The following is an 18,833-nucleotide window of genomic DNA, read 5'->3' on the forward strand; positions in this document are numbered from 1 at the left end:
GGCCAACAGCCCAGCTGAGGTCCCAACCAACAGAAAGGCAGCACCCCCTACCAGATATGTGAGTGAAGACACCTGTGGGTGATTCCAGCTTCAGCCATGGAGTCACCCCAGCCTTGAGTCTTCACAGGTGAGATTTCAGCTGCTGTAGAGCAGAGACAGGCCGTCCCTGCCATGCCTGTCCAAACTCGTAATCCACGGAACCCACGAGTATGAGAAGATGGTTGTCTTATGCCATCACATTTCGAGTGTTCTTATCTAGCAATAGTAACTGGAACTCCATCCAGCAGACATTTCTTGGGCACCTACTACGTGCCGGGCATTAGGTTAGGTGCAGGGGATGTGATGGCGAGCAAGACCAGACACGGGTCGTGCCCTCGTGGCACTTCTATTCTAGTAAACACAGGAGATGAAAGGTGGTCCTAGTTTTGCTTCTCTTCATGCCAGGATTTGTTTTTCTTTCTGTTATATTTTATTTTTAAAAGAGAAGAAAACTTGGACTCAGTCCTCTGTGGGCTTTGATGCTCTTGCCAAATGAATTAGCCCAAAGTATTTTAGTCTGGCTGTGCCAGTTTACTGTGGCCTAAGCAGACTTAGCTCTGACTCACTCTCTGCTGCACCGAAGGGCAGACATCCTGGGGTGGGTGCATGTTGGCCTTCACTCCTGTAGTGTCTGCCCTTATTGGTGGGGGTGGTATCACAAGACCTACTGGAAAGATGAGGGGGCTTGGGCCCTGGGCTCTGAGTCCCAATGGGGTTTTCACCTTTTGAGCCATTGCTGAGTGTCTGAACAAGGTACCAGGGCATCTGGGAGAGGATAAATCCCCACTCCCGGGAAGGAAGGATTTAGCTTGGGCAGCAGTCGTGGAACCCAGCCATGGTGGGTGGGTGCTAAGGGGTGGTGAACAAGCCTAGCTCAGCTGGAAGCTTCCACTGGGACACCCTTCTCTCCAGCTCATCAAGAGGCCTGCCCACAGTGTTCCCAGGGCTCTTCTAGAGGCCAGTTGGGGATGGCAGTGGGCGGATGGAAAAAGCCGATTATTTCCCTGGTTCAAGGCCAAGACTCAAGTTTGCAAACTCTGTGAAAACAAACATAAAAGTGAATGCTCCCAGTCCCAGCATGACAGAAAACAATCAGGAGGGATTCCAAGAGGGCAGCTGCAGGACGGGAAACTGTTTGTAGAGAAACCAAGAATGAAAAAGACCCCAATTCAGTGGCATGCCCAGACCTAGAGGGAGACTTTCACATAGGAATAAAGGGTCGGTGACAATGTCCGTGTCTCATGCTGCAGTGACCATGAGGGATGGGTCTGAGGGTTCACTGGAAGTATCATTTCTGCAAATGGTGCCCCAACATCCCCCCTAAATGTGGTGGACCAGTTGGCCTTCTAGCAAATCAGTGAATTCTCAGTATTCCTGTGTGATACATTTGTTTTGACCTCGGCATCCATGTCTCCATCTTTGGTTAACAGTATCCTAAGTTTTTTTGAGGAATCCTTGTCTCCTTACTCTCATGCTCCATCACTTGCTGTCTGCAGGGGGTTCATGTGAATCAGACCTGGCCAATCAGAGCCCTGTATCTCTCTGGCCACATGATTGGTTCAGGGATAGGCATGTGACCCAATTCTGGCCAATAACCATCAGGCTGAGAACTTCCATTCACAAGGTGAGGGAGAGAATGTTTGGTTTCCATGGGGCTTGAAGCAGAGAGGATGTCGGCTGGGGACCCTAGTTTAGGGACGCTGTGGGGAGACTAGTGCTGAAAATGAGGGCGCTTGAAGGAGGGCAGGACTGAGCGATGGTTGGGTTGGTAGCACTTGTATCTAACCGTGCCCCAGATCCTTCACGTTCCATTTAAGTGTCAACATTCCTTTGTTTGTTTGTTTCTTACGCCATTTTGAGTTGGGTCTTAGGGACTTGCAAATGAAAAGGTCCTGGCTAAAACTTATTCCATCTCAAAAATAGTAGAGTGTATCTTCCAAGAGAATGGGCATCTCACCACGGAATAGAAGGAAGAGGCATGAGTTAGAATTACCAGATGAGATTCTATGGCTGCCGTAACAAACTGACACAAATATAGTGGCTTAAAACAACACACAGTCATTCTCCTACAGTGATGAAGGCCACAAGTCCATAGTGGGTCTCAATGGACTAAAATCAAGGTGTCGGCCGGGCTGTGTCCTTCTGGAGGCTCTAGGGGAGAACGCATTCCCTTGCCTTTTCCAGCTCCTGGAGGCACCCACATTCCTTGGTCGTGGCCCCTCCCTCCATCTTTAAAGCCACCAGTGTCCATCTCTCTGACCCTTCTTCTGTCATCACGTCTCTTTGTGACCACAGCTGGGAAAGGTCCTCCAATTTTAAGTATTTATGTGATTAGATTGGGCTCATGGGAAAATGCAGGACACTCTCCCAGATCAAGTTGCTTAACTTGAATCACATCTGCAAAGTCCCTTTTGCCATGTGAGATCACATAGCCACAGGTTCCAGGGTTTAGGACGTGGACATCTTGCGGCGGGCAGGGGAGCGGAGCGCATTATTCTGTCAACCACAGTCATGCAATTTGCAAGCATTTATTATGCTCCTATTGTATATTGCACTCTTTTTGGGGGACTAAGGGGGTTGTGAAAAAGTAAAAAAAAATAAAATAAAATCAAGAAAGCTTGGTAAAACAGCAGGTTAGGAGTGTCCCACCATTGAAGGTTGATGTTTTTAGAACTCTAAGGGTAACTGAACTGTCTCTCATGTATTATGGGCAGCCCTGGGCTCCTTGCTGACAGCCGAAACAAGAGTCACTTTTTTCCTTTCCTGATTTTTTGAAAGACACGTCCAAAACAACACAGAAAGACCGGTGGAATCCTTTCCAAGCCAAGCTTTAGAGCCTTCTCTTGGGTGAAGCTTTCTCGTAACTGACTTCGCTTGGCACCCCAGCCCTCCTCCCCGCTGACCGGCAGGCAGAGCCCCTGGGTCGCCCTTCTAAACTGCATGTGGTTCCCTGGTGTGGGTGTGAGATGCCTGACCCGAGTGTGGGCAGGAGTGACAAGCCCTGGGTGGGAGTCACTTGGCACAGGGAGCCCCTGGAGGACGAGTGGGTGCAGCAGACTGGCCTCGCCTATGTGACTGTGGTGCTAAGGGCAGGCTGAACCACCTCTCCCCTGGACGTGCCCAGCTGGTAACATAGCTCAGCTACCCATTGACTCCTGCCTTATATCGGATGGATCCCAGTGCACTTGGGATAAAACCCACACCCTTTACCATGGCCCTTGGTCTGGACCCTCACCTCTTAAACTCCTGCTGCTCATCCCTGCTCATCACATTCCACCCCACAGGCCTGTCCTCTGTCCCGTGAAAACCTGAGCCCTGTTCTACCCCCCAGCCTTTGCATATGCTGTTCAGCCAAAATGCTCTTTCCCCAGAGAATCAACTCCTGTTCATCATTGCACTCAATTGTCACAGACCACCTCAGAGAGGCCTCCCATGATCATTCTTTCTAGCATTTCCATCTTCTATCTACGTCTGTCTTTAAAATGATCGTCACAACTTGCAACTATCCTGTTGACGTTTTACTTGCTATTTGTCTGCCTCCTCTCCACCCACCTCTGGCTGCAGTGTAACTGCCGTGAGGACAGGACCGTGTGTGTCTTGTTTACTTGGTGCCAAGGACAATGCTTGACACGTAGTAGTCATTGTGTGAGTCCAGAATGGATCGTGAAGGAGGCCACGTTCATCCTGGTGCGGGAGCCGGCCTAGAAGATGGCGCCCAATCCTGGCCTCCAACACTCATGCCCTCGTGGAGTCCTCTCCCACACGCAGTCAGGAAGGTGCCGCATGCCTTCCGAGACTAGTCCATCGAAGGCCTTGCAGGTCCGCCTTGATCTCTTGGAACACACACTTTCAGAGCTTTTAGCCACCATGGAAGAAGTCTTTCTACCTTGAGGCCAATATGCTGAAGGGGCCACACATGATGCTCTTTCCCATGTTCTAGCTGAGCCCAACCTTCCAGCGTCCCTGCCAAGGTGTGAGGGAAGGTATTTCAGCCATCAGGAACAGCCTTTCCCATGGCTGAATCCCCCCAAGGAAACTCTGTCCATGCCAAGTGAAGAGAACATCAGCCAGCCGAGCCCTGCTGAGTTCCAGGCCCACAAAATTGCAAGATAAAATAAAATGGTTTCTGTAAGCTGCTACATTTTGTGATTATTTGTTACACAACAACAGATAATTTGAACACCAGATTTTTTATATATATTTAATCTAGGAGATGCTTTTTATTTTTAATTTTTAACTCCAATGGCAACAAGAACAAAATCAATGTCTGCCATAAAAGGAAACATTTCACTTCTAAGAACTAGGGCTGTCACTTTTCATGAGTCAAAGACACCACTGATTCCATTATTTTATGTCATCTAAGACTAAACTCAGACACACTATCCCAATTTCAAAGATGGTAACATACGAAAAACGTGTCTTAGAATTAGTGAAATGCAGTGAGTTTGCACACTAGAGTCCAAAGAATCACGTATGGTAATTATCCCAGAGAAAACATGACCCTTGTCAGGAGCCATGGAAAGAACCCCAGTTTCCCTTGCACAGGGGCTCATAGTTCACTTAGAATGGCCATGTGTGGTTACAAGCCCTGCTTCCTCCAAATCCTGATCCCACCACCCACCAGCTGTCTGATCTGGGACACGTTGTCAACCTCTCTGAGCCTTGGTTTTCTCATTTATCAAAAGGGTTGATTGTTGAACCTACATCATAAGGCCGTTGAGAGAATTAAATGAAATAAGGCACATGGAACACTTTGTGCTGTGTCTGGAACCCAGCAAGTGCTCAGAAAATTTTAGCGATGATGATGATGATGATGGTGATGATGATGGTGATGATGGTGATGGTGAGGATGATGGTGGCGATAATGATGATGGTGGCGATAATGATGATGGTGATGGTGATGATGATGATGGCGGCGATGATGTTGATGGTGATGGTGATGATGATGGTGGCGGCAATGATGATGGTGATGGTGATGATGATGATGATGGCGGTGATGATGATGATGGTGGTGGTGGTGATGATGATGATGATGGTGTTGGTGGTAATGGTGGTGATTATGATGATGATAATGATGATGGTGTTGGTGATGATGATGATGATGGCAATGACTTTTTTTTTTTTGCTTTTCCCGACGTGTCTTTCTTGTCTAAGCTGCACTCACTATTCCATCCTGGTTGAGGGTGGCAAGTTCTCTGCCTGGAGTCCTTTCTGCCCAGAGGGCACTTCACGGCCTCAGCCATGTCTGCACGGGCAGTTTTACATGTAGCCTTCCCCAGAGCCTTTGTATTCTCCCCTTTGTTTCCTCCTTTCAGAGGCCTTCTCCTGCCCCTGTCCCTGCTTGCATTCTCCACGCTCCCTTCTCCACCTTCAGTGGACTTTCCAATTCAGCTTGGGACAGTAATCTAGAAATGGCTTTCCCAAGACTATGTTAGAAATAGACAACATAATTGTGATTAGGGTATTTTATGATGTTTTGTTTTGTATCATCTTATTATTCATGCAGAAATGTCCAATCTCCTCAACCACTTTGCAGACTTCTTAAGACTAGTACTACATCTTCACTTTGCCAAATGCTGGTGAAACTGTTTAGAAATAGTGTGTGTCATAGGAATCTAAGGTATGTTTCTTTGATTGGCCACGTGGAACTGCACCCAGATGACGTCAATACTTGCCAGTAAATGAGAGTTGAGCCTTTTGTTAAGAAATGGAATATTTGTCGTTGAGTCCTAGTTTAATATTTATGACATCACAATGAGGTGGACACTATTGCTTGTCCTGTTGTACAGACATGGACACTGGGACTCAGAGGAATGAATTGGGTTGCCCAATGTCATACCAGCTACTACATAAGATGACACATGTGGCTGAGCCTGCTAGAGGGTATTATTATTATTAGTGTTATTATTACTGCTGTGGTCATGGTAACTGTTATCTTCAGTTTTTCTCCCAGCACCCAGAAAATTTCTGCTGCTTGGAGACATTCGGTAAATACACAACAGGAAAACCGTGCACGCAGTCTGGCTGCAGTTGGGAAGGTAGACCACCCCATTTTCAGTCTTCTCCTCGATTGCTCCCAGCCCATGGTCCCCTCCCCGACACCACCGCTTGGGTAGCCACATTGTTTTCTTCTGTGACAGGCAGACTAGATCCCCTCATCAAGGTCCCACGACAAAAGCGTGTCCAGGGGGTTCCGCCTTAACATATAAGTTTAAGAATTTGGGGTTTTATTTTCCCCATTCAAATGAAATTGTGAGTTAGAGGTTTCTGCCCCTTTGAGTTGAACACATAGCTAAGCTGATAGCCAGGAAGTCTGGTCCAATTTTCCAGGGAAAACCGATGCCCGGCTATTTATGAAGTTTCCATTACAGGCAGAGCTCCTCACTCCTAAGCAGTAGGCCCATAAATCAAATGGACTTTCCTGTCGTCAAATGAGTCCTTTGGAACATTGACTGGTCTTTTTAAAATCAGAGATCACTTTTTTATTTTTAATTGAGGTAAAACGCACATAACAAAATCATTTTAAAGTGGACAATTCAGTGGCATTTAGTGCATTCACAGTGTTGTGCAAACACCACCTCCATCTAGTTCCAAACATCATCATCACCCCAAAGGGAAACCCTGCCCCCATTAGCAGTCACTCCCCATTCCTCCCTCCTCCGAGCCCCCAGCACCCACCAGTCTACTTTCTGTCTCTGTGGATTTACCTCTTCTGGTAAATTTCCTATAAATGGAGTCATGCAATATGTGGCCTTTTGTGTCTGACTTTTGTCACTTAGCATAAAGTTTTCAAGGTTCATCCACAGTGTAGCGTGCACAACTTCATTGCTTTTTACGGCTGAATCATAGTCCACTGTCTGGATAGACCACAGTGGTGTCTTCACGCATCCACTGATGGACATCTGGGCTGTTTCCACGGAGATCACTTGTAAGGAGGGAGCTGAGAAATAACTCTGAGCCTGGGGAGCACTTTGTGGACCTTCCCTATAATTGTCCCCCTCAGAGCGCCCCCAGTCCCTAGGGGAATCTGGTTCCCATAGGGGATGTTGAGAGAACAGGTCGCTGCCCTCCCTGGAAACCACAGATCTGATGGTGGACTCAAGGTTCTGGAGAGGGCATCTGTTGCCCATGGAGCCTGGCAGGCCACCCCCACCCTCGGAATAGCTTTTGGCCTCAGGAGCAGCTGCAGAATTCCGGCTCCCACCCTAGAGTAACCGGCTAGTCACGAGGCTTCAAGGGTTCACTCCAGTTCAACCTCCAGCGGCTGCTGACCCTGGGTGCCAGGGAGAACTCGTGCCAGGAGAGGGGAGAGTATGAGCACCCTCCCACCCACACACACCCATCAAGACCCTTGAGGCGCACGCGGTTGGTGTGGAGAGGAGGGTGAGGGGAGGCTGCGTCCAGGGCACCCACAAGGATGTGAGTGCAGATTTAAACAGCATCTGTTAGAAGCAGCTGTAAATCAGTTTGGGCTCTATGCTGGCACTTGCCCGCCCCGCCACCCTGTGGTACTGGGAGTGGCATTGAAGGACTCTTGTGTGGCCCAGTGTGCTGGGCGTGAAAGCGGCGTAGAGCCACTCTCCGCTTTCCAGAGCCGGTGTTAAGTCTCCCAGGGCCAGCTCTGCAATGTGTTCGCAGACCCCCGCGAAGGCTCGCAAAAGGAATGGTGTCCTTGGGCCCGGTCTGTGGGCAGCGCCACAGGCACAAAGTCAGGCAGCCCGGAAAAGGGCTGTAGTGTGAGCCGGGCCCGGAGCGGACGGTGGAATTTCCCTGGGCCGGGCCTCCTGCCTTGAGGAATGTTCCGTAGCCAGCTGGGGATGGCTTGCACCGTCCCCCAGGCTGGGGGCCCAGAGCACAGCTGCAGAGGGGCTGGGCAGCTGCTCCTGTGAAGTTTGCTGTGAGTGTGCGTGGGTGTGAATGTGTGAGCAAGTGTGTATATTGTGTACGAGTGTCAAAGTGTGTGAGTGAGTGAGGATGTGTGTGAGTGCGAGAATATAGGGGCACGGGTGGGCACGCGTGTGTGTGTGAGCGTGTATACATGTGCGAACAAGTGTTAGAGCATGTGAGTACGTGAGAATGTGTGTGATCAGAGTGTGTGTATTTGTGTGTGTGAATGAATGCGTGATTGTGTGGAAGCGTGTGCGAGCACACAAGCGTGTAAGCACATGTTAAGTGTGGAGTGTATGTGAGGGTGTGTGTGTGCGCTCAGTATCGGGCACAGTCTCGGACACAAAGCCCATTATAGCGCATAGATTGCGACAACCACAACCCCCACCCACCCACCACACTCACACCAGGGGGCCTGCAGTGCGGACCAGGCGCTGGCTTCAATATGCAATTCGATCCTCAGTACCCTTTGAGGGACGTGTTATTGTGATCCCATAAGAGGCAGTGAAAACAGTCACCACAACAAAACAACAACAACACAGCAACCCCTGTGGACAGGCAGAGCCCAAGAAAGGCGCCATTCGTAAGCATCTCCTGTGTGCCCCTCCTGGGGACTCTACAAAGGGGAAGTGGGGAGCTAGTTTTCCTCATCGAGGGGGTCGTGGGAGGAGGAAGTAACCACAACCCAGATGGCAACAGCACTGCCATTTCTGAGCGCTTCCCGAACCTGGCGCTGTGTGCCCTGTGGGGCTCCGCTCACCTGCTCCCAGCCCTGCGGGCGGGCAGCATCATCAGCTCCTCTTACGCAGGGCGGGACTGAGGTTTGGGAAGGTCTGGACCTGCCACAGCTCCCACCGGCAGCCGCACTCCCCCTGGTGTGGACTGGAGGGTCTGTGGGTCAGGAGCCCCCCGTGCCCAGCAGAGCCCCCGGGCCCCTCTCCACTGTAAGACTCCCACTGTCATTTCTCAACCCCGACTCCGGATCCCCCCAAGCCAACTGGACGGCAAGTTCCGTCTTGTGACTTTTGCATGAGAACGAGAAATGCAGTTTGTCAACAGGCTGGAATTCTTTTCATCTCATCACCTTCTCCTTAATTGCACTGGGGGAGTGTACTCCTTTGTGCACGGGGGGATCACTTTAACTTCCTCCAGCCCACTGAGAAATAAGACTTTGGTTTTTGCCAAAACTTGTTGTGTGAGCCGCTGGGGACGAGGCATCCGGAAATCAGTGATGAAGAAACTTTTGGAAAAAACCTTAAAAATCAAAGGAAAGTTTGGGGAAATGGACCAGGGGATTTTCCTTTGGTTTCTCCCCGCGAGCCACGGCCCTCTCTCACACCGCCTGCCCTGTAATCTTCTTGATTAGTTCTGCTGGAGGGCAGCGTGTCTAGAACACCGCCCACTGGAGCCGGGGGAGCAGTGGGTGGAGGGTGAGCCTGGGGCGGGTTAGCTGAGGGGTGGAGTGCGGCAGAGAAGAGCCTGGACGCCCTGCTGAAGGCCACCTTGTCCCTGCATCACCTTTCCTTGGGGTCCAAACCCGGGCCTGGGGGAGGCGCTGGGATGGACGAAGAACTCCTGCTTGTGGAGTCCGGAGGCAGCATCTGCTAATTGCTTTCCAGCTGGACCATCATCCGAGGAGGGCAGGGCCCCACAGGCCCAGCCAGCCACGGGGCAGGACCAGGGTCAGGGGCGGGAGCAGCTCTGCCTGCCTTAGTTGGCTGTGGCTACTTGACAAACTTGGTGCCTTAAAACAACACGCCTTTCTTCTCTTACAGCTCTGGAGGCCAGAAGCCTGCGGCGAGTCTTGCAGGGCTAAATTCAAGGTGTCAGCAGCCCCATGTTCCTTCGAAAGGCTATTATGGGGGAGAATCCATGTCCCTTTCCAGTTCTGGGGGCCGCCCCCATTCCTTGGCTCTCCATCCCTTTCTCGAATCACCCCAACCTCTTGCCTGTCTCATAAGGTCCCTGCCGTTACAGAATCCAGGTAATCTCCCATCCCTAACTGCGCCAGCAGTGTCTCCTTCCCATACTCACAGGTTCTGGGGATTAGGTTGTGGCCATCTTTTGGGGGGACCACAGACTCAAAACCAAAACCAAAACAGCCCATTAGGAAGGGGAGATTCCTCGCGATTCCTCCTGCGAGAACCTGCTCCCATGGTGCCCACGGTGAGGCCTCCTGGACTTCAGGCCGGCCCTGGGCGCCCAGGCCGAGGAGCAGCAGATGGGAGCAGGTCAGGCCCAACCCACCCTGCAGAGGCCCCCCCGGTCCCGCTGGAGCCATGAGGCCCATCTCACAGAGTCTAACTGTCTTGGGGGATCTCATTTGCTGTTAAGGAATAATCCTGAACAAATGCTTTTCATTAAGAAGCCCACAAGAAACAATATCGGCCTAACAAGAGGATTAGGCCTTTGAAATGTAAACAATGCCACTACGAGAGGTAAGGGGCCTCGGCCTTAATTGAAGCTGCCTGGAAAACAGCAGTTTTCTTTAGAATAAAAAAAAAAGTACAGGCATAGAAACCCGAGTCTGCGAGAGGGCGGGTGGGGCCACCTCCCCAGGACGCCAGAGCCCCTGCCTCCATCAGCGTTGGGGGTCTCAGACACCAGAGGGGATCCTGGGAATTTCCACTCTTGCTCAAGTTGAACCAAAACATGAGAGGCTTGATGTGTGGCCCTCCCACCAGGACTTCTTGCCCTGAGGTGAACGGCGCCCTTGCCCTTCTAGAACATTCTCTGTCGTCATGGAGACCAGGAGCCTAGCTGGCTGAGTTCGAGGAATCTCCCACCCCCTCATCCTCATCTTCAGCCTGAGCCTCAGGTCCAGAAAAGACCCCAATGATAGCCGTAGCCAGCATCTCCACGTGGGGTTGTACTGCAGCCTCAAGCATGCGTACAGCACGGGAGGAGGGGGCACCCAACGACCAGACAGAACTGCCTTCAGCCTCATGGGAATCAGTGCTTTCAAAAACAAACTGTGTGGTTATTTTATGAGTAGCACAGTCATATCTAGGACATCACGTGGTTGGGGTAGGTGGCATTAAAATAGAATTAAGTCTCTGCATTGTGTATAAGTAGCAAAGAGCTATCATTCGGTCCAAGATTCGTATCATATTTCTTGAGAAAATGTTGTGATATATATTTTTCAAGAAATCCTGATGTTCTGGATTGGCCAAAATTATTTCAATCCTTATGCTCTTTGAGTTCAGAGAAATAAAAGATACCACGGTTTTGAGGACCACAATGAACTTCAGAAATGAAAGGCCCAGCACTCTACTGACCCCTGAGGGGCGAGACAGACCCCGGCCTGCACCTTCTCCTCCTCCTCTGACCGCCAGATCTCAGAGCGAGTTACCAGGGAGGGAAAAGAGCAGTGGCCTTTGCTTCCGGGCTGCAGCCCCTCCTGGGGGGCTGGGAAGGCCTGCCCCGTGGTGTGGACCAGCCCGGCAGGGAGCTGGGAGCTGGGAGGGAGCCTCTGAAAGGGCAGCCTGGTCGGGGCTGCCTGCTCTTTGAAGCCAGAACCTTCTCATCACGGGCTCACTCCTGCTGTTCACAAGAAAGGCGCCAGCGGGCCAGCGAGGGGCGGAGGAGCGAGCGGCTCACGCTCCCGATGGTGTGAACAAGCGCACAGCCCACTGGGCTGCCCAGCCGCCCCTCTGTGGGAGGCCACAGCCCAGGCACCGCCTGCCTGGGCCAGCAGAAGGAGCTGGGCACCCTGGGGAGGGGGAGCTGCTGATAAGGAGGCTGTCCTGGGGCTGTGGTGGGTGGTGATTTATGTGACTTACAGCACTGTCAGCAGCCCCCGTGGGCTGGACGTGCCGGCTGAGCTCGCTGGCCGCAGAGGACCGGAGCCGAGCCCTGAGAAGCCTTTGACATCCTCCTCCTCCCTTTTTTTTGGTTTCCCATTTAATAATGGCTTGTCTGCAGAACTGCTGCCTCGGGAGGTGTGCTGGAGTCATTCACGCGTTCACCGAGTGTTCGTGAGCCGCTCCTAGGGGCCTGCAGGGCCCTCGGTATAGAGCCGTGATCTGCACACAGCCCTGTCCACAGGGACCTTCCAGCTGCCGAGTTCGAATCCTGACTCTGCCTCTGACCAGGTGTGTGAGCTGGAGAAAGTTACGTTCTCCAAGCCCTAAATGGGGCTCTTCATCCTTTCTGCCTTCTAAGACTGGGGTGGGAATTAGAGAGGGAATCTGGGAAAATGCTTGCCTCGTGCCTGGCACGTAGTTCAATACATATTAGCTATTTTTATTATTATTATTAATTGCTGGTTTAGTTATGGGACAATGTTTGAAGGTCATTTATGGAGCAGGAAGGATTCGATAGAGCTTGCCACAGGAAGTTAGAAGTCCTTTGGGACAAACTCCCAACCCCTCAAAAGAGGCTTTTAGGTAACATGTGACTATGTTTTGCCCAGGACCAGAGGGCAGGGGTCCGGAAACTGAACATTTTGATCCCACAGGACAACAGGGTGGGCCCACGGGCGGCCTGGAGACACAGCTCCCTCCACGCCTTTGGGCTGCTTCCTAACTGACCTCTCCTCCCTCCGCTGGTGAGTGGGTGTGTCTGGGAGGCTGGGAGGGTTGTCCAGGCTGGGAAAATGAGGTCAGCCAGGTGAAGAAAGGGGTGAAGGAGGCCTGGGAGGAGGACGAGAGGGGATGGGCGATGGCAGCCGGCAGGACTTCCCAGCATCCGCAATTATGCAGAAGGCGGAACGGAGTGAGCCTTCATGTCCGATGCCCAGCTGCCCCCTGCTCTTCCAAAGTACAGGAGGCGGAATCTTTGCAAACCGTTTCTGGGTCTGAGTTTTTAAAATATCAGTCGATGCACCGAAGTGTCACATGTGCTGTGGTTCAGGTTTGGGGGGCCAGTCTTCTGCTATTTTTCCCCGGACGTAATTCCTTCTGGTCATTTGCATGATTGTTAGAGGTTTTAGCACAAAAAGTAGTGTGCCATGTGGCTGACGACTGCCGTGAGTAGGAAATTGTTCCAGGAGGAGCATCAGACCATATTTGATTCCAGTTTATGGGAAAAGGGACAAAAACACCTTCACGATTTTTTTTGGCACTTACAAAATATTATTTACTTAATATCAATACTTTAAAAAAATTAGGCTGACTTCCATCTTGGCCTCACTAGGAGCAAAAATATCTGTGAAATAACCATTTGGAGGTAAATGTAAATATTTTTCCTATTAATGTTAAAAGTAAATGCAGTAGTCTTGATGCAATAATGTCTACCTGCATTCCACTTAAAATTGCCGTGTGTGCCAACAGTGGTGTGTATCTGGCGCTTAGAAAACACTGGTGCCGTGGAAATAGCACAGGCTTGGAGCCGTACAGACCTGGTGTGGCCCCTGCTAGCTGTGTGACCCCCAGGCGGTGAGTGACCCTCTCTGGGCTTCAGCGTCCTCATCTATCAAAGGCGTCACAGTGAAGGTGAAACAGGAGAGGGTAGGCCCTGGCACCTAGGGGCCCTTCATAAAGGCTTGTTGAATTCTGAATGGACAGCACGCTGGTCCAGGAGGAGGGGAGGGGAGGAGAAAGTTAACAACAATCACGGCGAATGTTGTTCAGTGCTTACTCCACGTCACGCTCCTTCAAAGTACGGGTTTTCTTATATATATATGTATTCTCTTGTTATATCGCTAGCCCTAGATCTTATACATATATGTATTCTCTTGTTATATCGACAGCCCTAGATGGCGTTCATTTTTATTATTCCCATTCTACACCCAAGCACATTTCGACTCAAGGAAAGAGGTGACTTGCCCAGGGTCGCGCAGCTGGGAGGTGGCAGAGCTGGGACCCAGGTCTAGCCCCCAGTCATATCCACAGCTCCACCGAGCCTCCCCACCCCGGGAACTGACCACTCCAGGCTGACGTGGGCCCTGGAAGATGAGCTACAGGAGGGGTATGCAGTGGTCCAGGTACAGATGATGGGGTCTGAGTGGGACCTGGAGGGAAGGGACACAGAGCGATGAGAGCGAACACGTTTGGGTCACAGACTGCAGGCCCATCATTGCCCGAAGCACTGCCCGCACACCGCCCACTTCATTTCCATGCTCCCTGCGGTGGGCCCAATTAGTGCCCTCACTTTGCAGAGGAAGAAACAGAGGCCCAGAGAAGTCAAGAAACTTCCTTACAGTCACACAGCCCGTGAGTGAGAGTCAGGTTTGCAGGCCCTGCATTCTGCCCGTAGGGACTTTCATTCACATGTTATTTCATATATATATATATGTATATATATCCTCTCTATGTGAACATATATGATATATAAATACATAAATATAAAATGAATAAATAATATAAATACACAAAAATATAATATACATATATGTTCATATATGTACATGTATAGAGAGAATCCATATGCCATGACCACTTTTGTGTGTAGAATTTAGTGGTTTTTACTATATTCCCAGAATTGTCCAACCATCACCACTATCTCGTGTGAGAGCATTTCCATCACCCCAAAAAGAAGCCCCGTACCCATTAGCAGTCACTGCCCATCCCGCCCTCCCCAGCCCAGCCCCGGGCAACCACTGACTTCTTCTGCCTCGGTGGATTTGCCCGTCCTGGACGTCTCATATCAATGGACTCACACGATGACGCTCTTCCGCGCCTGGCTTCCTCCTCTCCGCGTCATGTTTCGAGGCTCATCCACCTTGTAGCATGCGGCAGTGCTCCATCCCTTTTTACCGCTGAGTAGTGTTCCATTGGGTGGATGAGCCAAGTCTTGTGTATCTGTCGTCAGTGGAGGGACACTCGGGGTTGTTTCCACATTTTGGCTGTTGGAACGGTGCTGCAATGAGTGCTTGTGCGCACACTTCTGTGAGTGAGTGTTTTCATTTCTCCTGGGCACACACCCAGGAGTGGAACTGCTGGGTCACGTGGAGCCTCTGTGTTCAGCCTTTTGAGGAACCGCCAGACTGTTCCCCACAGTGAGTCCCTTCATCTGTAACTGATCTTCTGTATGGGTCCAACAGATGCTGTGAAGAAAGGTTGCTGGTGCCTGGGGCCTGACGAGGACACTGTGCCAGCAGACTCCACCCTTTCTGGACTAGAGCCCTCCTGCCCCAGCTGATGACCGACAGCTCTCCATCAGTGCCCCTCCCAGCCACTGCCCTGCAATCTCCGGGCTGCTCAGAGCCCCTGACTCAAGGTCATGCCTGCTCCACAGAGACAGCTGGCATCCGGTGACTGTAAATGCCGGGGGGACAAGTTTGGGACGACTCTGCAGGGCGATCGGGGCTCCAGAGCTCTGTGAGGTGGTACAGGTTTCTGTGTGCCTGGACCACACCTCAGCTCCTCCCTCTGCCCAGTCTGCTGCTTTCTTCCCTCGCAGCTACTGTCCCACTTACCTTCTGCTGGGCCAGGAATCACCCCACAGTTTAGTGGCTTAAAACATAGTGGTTTTATTGTGTATCCCCTGGTTCTGGACTAGTCTGGCAGGTTCTCCTTCTAGAGGCTGCCGGTGCAGTGAATGCGGAATATTTGTTGACAATCAGCTGTGCTAAAGCCCACGAGAGCACATAAGGCTACATATTATTTAGCTTCCCAAATCCAGCACTAGCGCACCGCCTGGTGCAGAGCAGGCCCTTAACAAGGGGGTGCTGATTGACTGAATGATGTCACCCCTGGCTGCTTCAAACTTAGGAACAGAATCAACTTGACCTGCAGAGAGCCTGTTTCTAAAGCATTTACTCTCTAGAAATACTTAGGTATCATTTAGCCTCTTTGTAATTCACTTTCCTCCTCTGTAGAATGGGGGAAGTGATAAAGTCTTACCCCAGAGCATCACAAAAATGAGCGGAGACAGTACGATGCACTGTGCTCAGCCCAGGGCCTGCGATGCAGCGAGTGTGCACTGAATATTCTTTCCAAAGCAAGGCCTGTCACTAAGAGTTCATTTCTATTAAAAGTCCTCAACTTGATTTTGTGCACCAACAGAAAAATTTTCTGTGCTCAAGTTAATTTCAGCTTATGTGGTCGGGCTTGTCCCGTAAGAGGGCTAACCGCTCCTGGCGTCCACCTCACAGAACTGTTGATAGGACTGGATGACATTACATGTGCAGGGTGCCCAGGGTGGGGTCCGACACACAGTCAGTGCTGAGTGGATCTTCATACTGTCATCCATATTTATCCTCTCCACCCTGCTCCCTCCCTCCCTTCTAGCTCAGCGCTGCCAGGAGCCACCGGCTGTATCTGATCTCCGAACGTTCACAGCTGCCTGGAAAAATAAAACTTGCAGGGCATGAAGCAGAGAAAAAGCACACGTGGTTAACTGCCCATTAATCTCTGTCAGTCTGTGGACGCAAACGTCAGAACTCAGGAGGCGGGAAGGCACCACGAGACTGCTTTCTTGGAGGCACATGTTTCATATTAGAGATCTGGTGTCTAATAAAAGTGCTCCCTAGAGGGAAAAAGGATAAGAGTTTGTAGAGTTGGTGGGTCGCCTGAATAATCTGGAACTTCTAAAACACAAGTAAATTTAAAAAACTCAAATCTACTACCTAATTCCATGTACTGGTAGAGAGCCAAACTCATACTGTGTTCCCTTTAATTTCATTATGCCCATGCTCAGGGAGAACTAGCATGGAGGAAATCTAAGGCGGAAATAGATCCGGTCAATGATCTTACTTGATGTGATTATAAACATCACAGTTTGTTCTAAATTTCTGCCCCAAAGTTGGTTTTTCTGTCTCCTTTTTTTTTTTTTTTTGCTGAGGAAGATTGGCCCTGAGCTAATATTTATGCCAGTCTTCCTCTATTTTGTATGTGGGTCAACGCCACAGTATGGCCATCAATGAGTGGTGTAGGTCTGTGCCTGGGAACCAAATCCGCACACCTGGGCTGCCAAACCAGAGTGCTCTGGACTTAACCACTAGGCCACAGGACCAGCCCCTCCATCTCCTTTTCAATTCCTGGTGGCTGTAGGGATGGTGGGGATGTACACCGAGTGCCTTGGTCACAGAACACAATCGGGGAAATGTCTGTGCTGATGTGTGGGGCGTGGAGATGCTGATGTCTGCAGGTGACTTGAAAATGGGTTTAAACGGAAGATGTGCTGATGGCCAGATAGATGGAGAGATGTGTGATCAATCAAATTAGTAAATGTTAATGGTGGAAACTAGGTAGTTGGTACATGGCATATACTGTGTGATTTTTTTTCCACTTTTCTGTATATTTATAAATTTTTATAACAAAATGTTGTACAAGAAGGGTCTGGTGCAGTAACCACGTCTCCTCTTTATCCCGTGTTGGTTACAAATTCCTACCTCTCCCAGGAAGCTTCGTAAACTCTAAGTGATGGGGACGCGCGTTGTAAGCTTTTGTGATAGAAGATTAGAGACGGTCAGCAGATTGCAGTGTTTAGGGGCGGAGGGTCCTGATGTCTGCAGCTTACTCCAAAATATATCCCAAATTAGCTGGATGGATGGAGCGAGGGCTGACACTTCTGGTGCCAAAGGGGAGGCTGAGAGTTGTTGTGGGCGCTTTAATTTTGCTGATATTTCATGGAACTGTGGAGTGAGCAGGAAAAGGTCTGCCGGCCCACCATAGCAACGAAGGGTTCAGGAGCGCAGACCGGGGTTTCCGCCTTGAGCCTACACTTGCTGGCTGTGAGACCTTAGGAAAATGGCCCTCTTTGAACCTCAGCTATTCATTTCCATCAAAACCACTAGAAACCAGCTAGAGCCAGCATAAGGAAAGGATGGAAACCTTTACCTCAGAAACCCAAGAGGAAGGGTGTGGCTGTGCCTCAGGACTAGCTGGACCTGGGCTTGAGTTGCTATGGGGACGTTTGTGCCTTGTCCCGTGTCAGCTGTACTTGGGCATGTTTTCTGCAGACCTGACTCTCATCGCTTCTGAGTCTGCGTGGCAGCAATGCCACTCACATCTCTCCCATTTTCTTCTATTCAAGTCAGATAAGCCGACAATCTCTTAGTTCCACTTCCCAAGTCCCAGGGAAGGGACTCACCAGTCCACCTTAGGGAACAGTTCCTTCCTGGTTCACTCAGCTGTCATCTAGATGGCAGCCCCCATCATCCTAGCATGATTATGGGTCACATGCCACTGCAACCGTAGGGTTGAGGAGCCTCTTCCAAGAAAAGAGAAGAGCTGGAAGACATCCCTGTTGGTAGTGTTCATCGTATTTATTTTCTCAATCTGCAGAATAGGAAAATTACAGGTTTTAATGAGAGTACTTGGCACAGAGGCTGACATGGGGTAAATGTTCAAAACTGGAAGCGATTATTCATCAGTCAGAACTAAGAGAACCTTTTGATCCAAACAGCATATCAGAACACTTGGGTACAACTGCCCCGTGCCCATGGAGTATTCCTGTTATCTATTACTGAAGGACACACTACCCCAACTCCTAGTGGCTTCAAACCACAGCAACCATTTGTTCTGCTCATGGATCTGTGGTTTGGGTGGAACTCGGCAGGCTGGCCCATCTCAGCTGCACATGGTGCTGGTGGTGGCATCTCAATCAGGCCTGGAGGATCCACTTCTGAGATGCCAACCGGGTGGCAAGTTGGCATTGGCTGTTGACTGGGAGCTTGGTGGGGGTTGTTGGCTGGAGGTCTCTGCTCCTTCCACACGCCTCTCCACAGAGCTTCCTGGGCCTCCTCAGAGCATGGTGGTCTTGTGGTAGATGGACCCACCACATGGTGGCTGGCTTCTCCCAGAGGCCAAGTCAAAGCTGCAAGGCTTCTTCTCATGTAGTCTCAGAAGTCTCAGAGCACGACTTATACTCATTCTATTGATCAAGCAAGTCAGCAAGGCCAGCTTCTATTCAAGGGAAAGGGAATCTCACTGCACTTCTCGATAGGAGAAGCAGCCAGGACTCCGAAGAGATTTGAGTATCAGGCTATGGTATTGCTGTCTTTTGGGCACTTACGGAAG

The 18,833-nt window shown here is 50.5% G+C and overlaps 1 long non-coding RNA gene across 1 annotated transcript; it reads left to right on the top strand.

Annotated features, from left to right (window-relative positions):
- Positions 1-11,795: 11,795 nt before the first annotated feature.
- On the top strand, positions 11,796-16,267 carry LOC131398637 (uncharacterized). The gene is made up of 3 exons (XR_009216951.1): positions 11,796-12,020; positions 12,386-12,475; positions 14,912-16,267. It is a non-coding gene; the product is annotated as an uncharacterized LOC131398637 (long non-coding RNA).
- Positions 16,268-18,833: the final 2,566 nt, after the last annotated feature.

This window comes from Diceros bicornis, chromosome 35, assembly GCF_020826845.1.
Source record: "Diceros bicornis minor isolate mBicDic1 chromosome 35, mDicBic1.mat.cur, whole genome shotgun sequence".
NCBI classification, from domain to species: domain Eukaryota; kingdom Metazoa; phylum Chordata; class Mammalia; order Perissodactyla; family Rhinocerotidae; genus Diceros; species Diceros bicornis.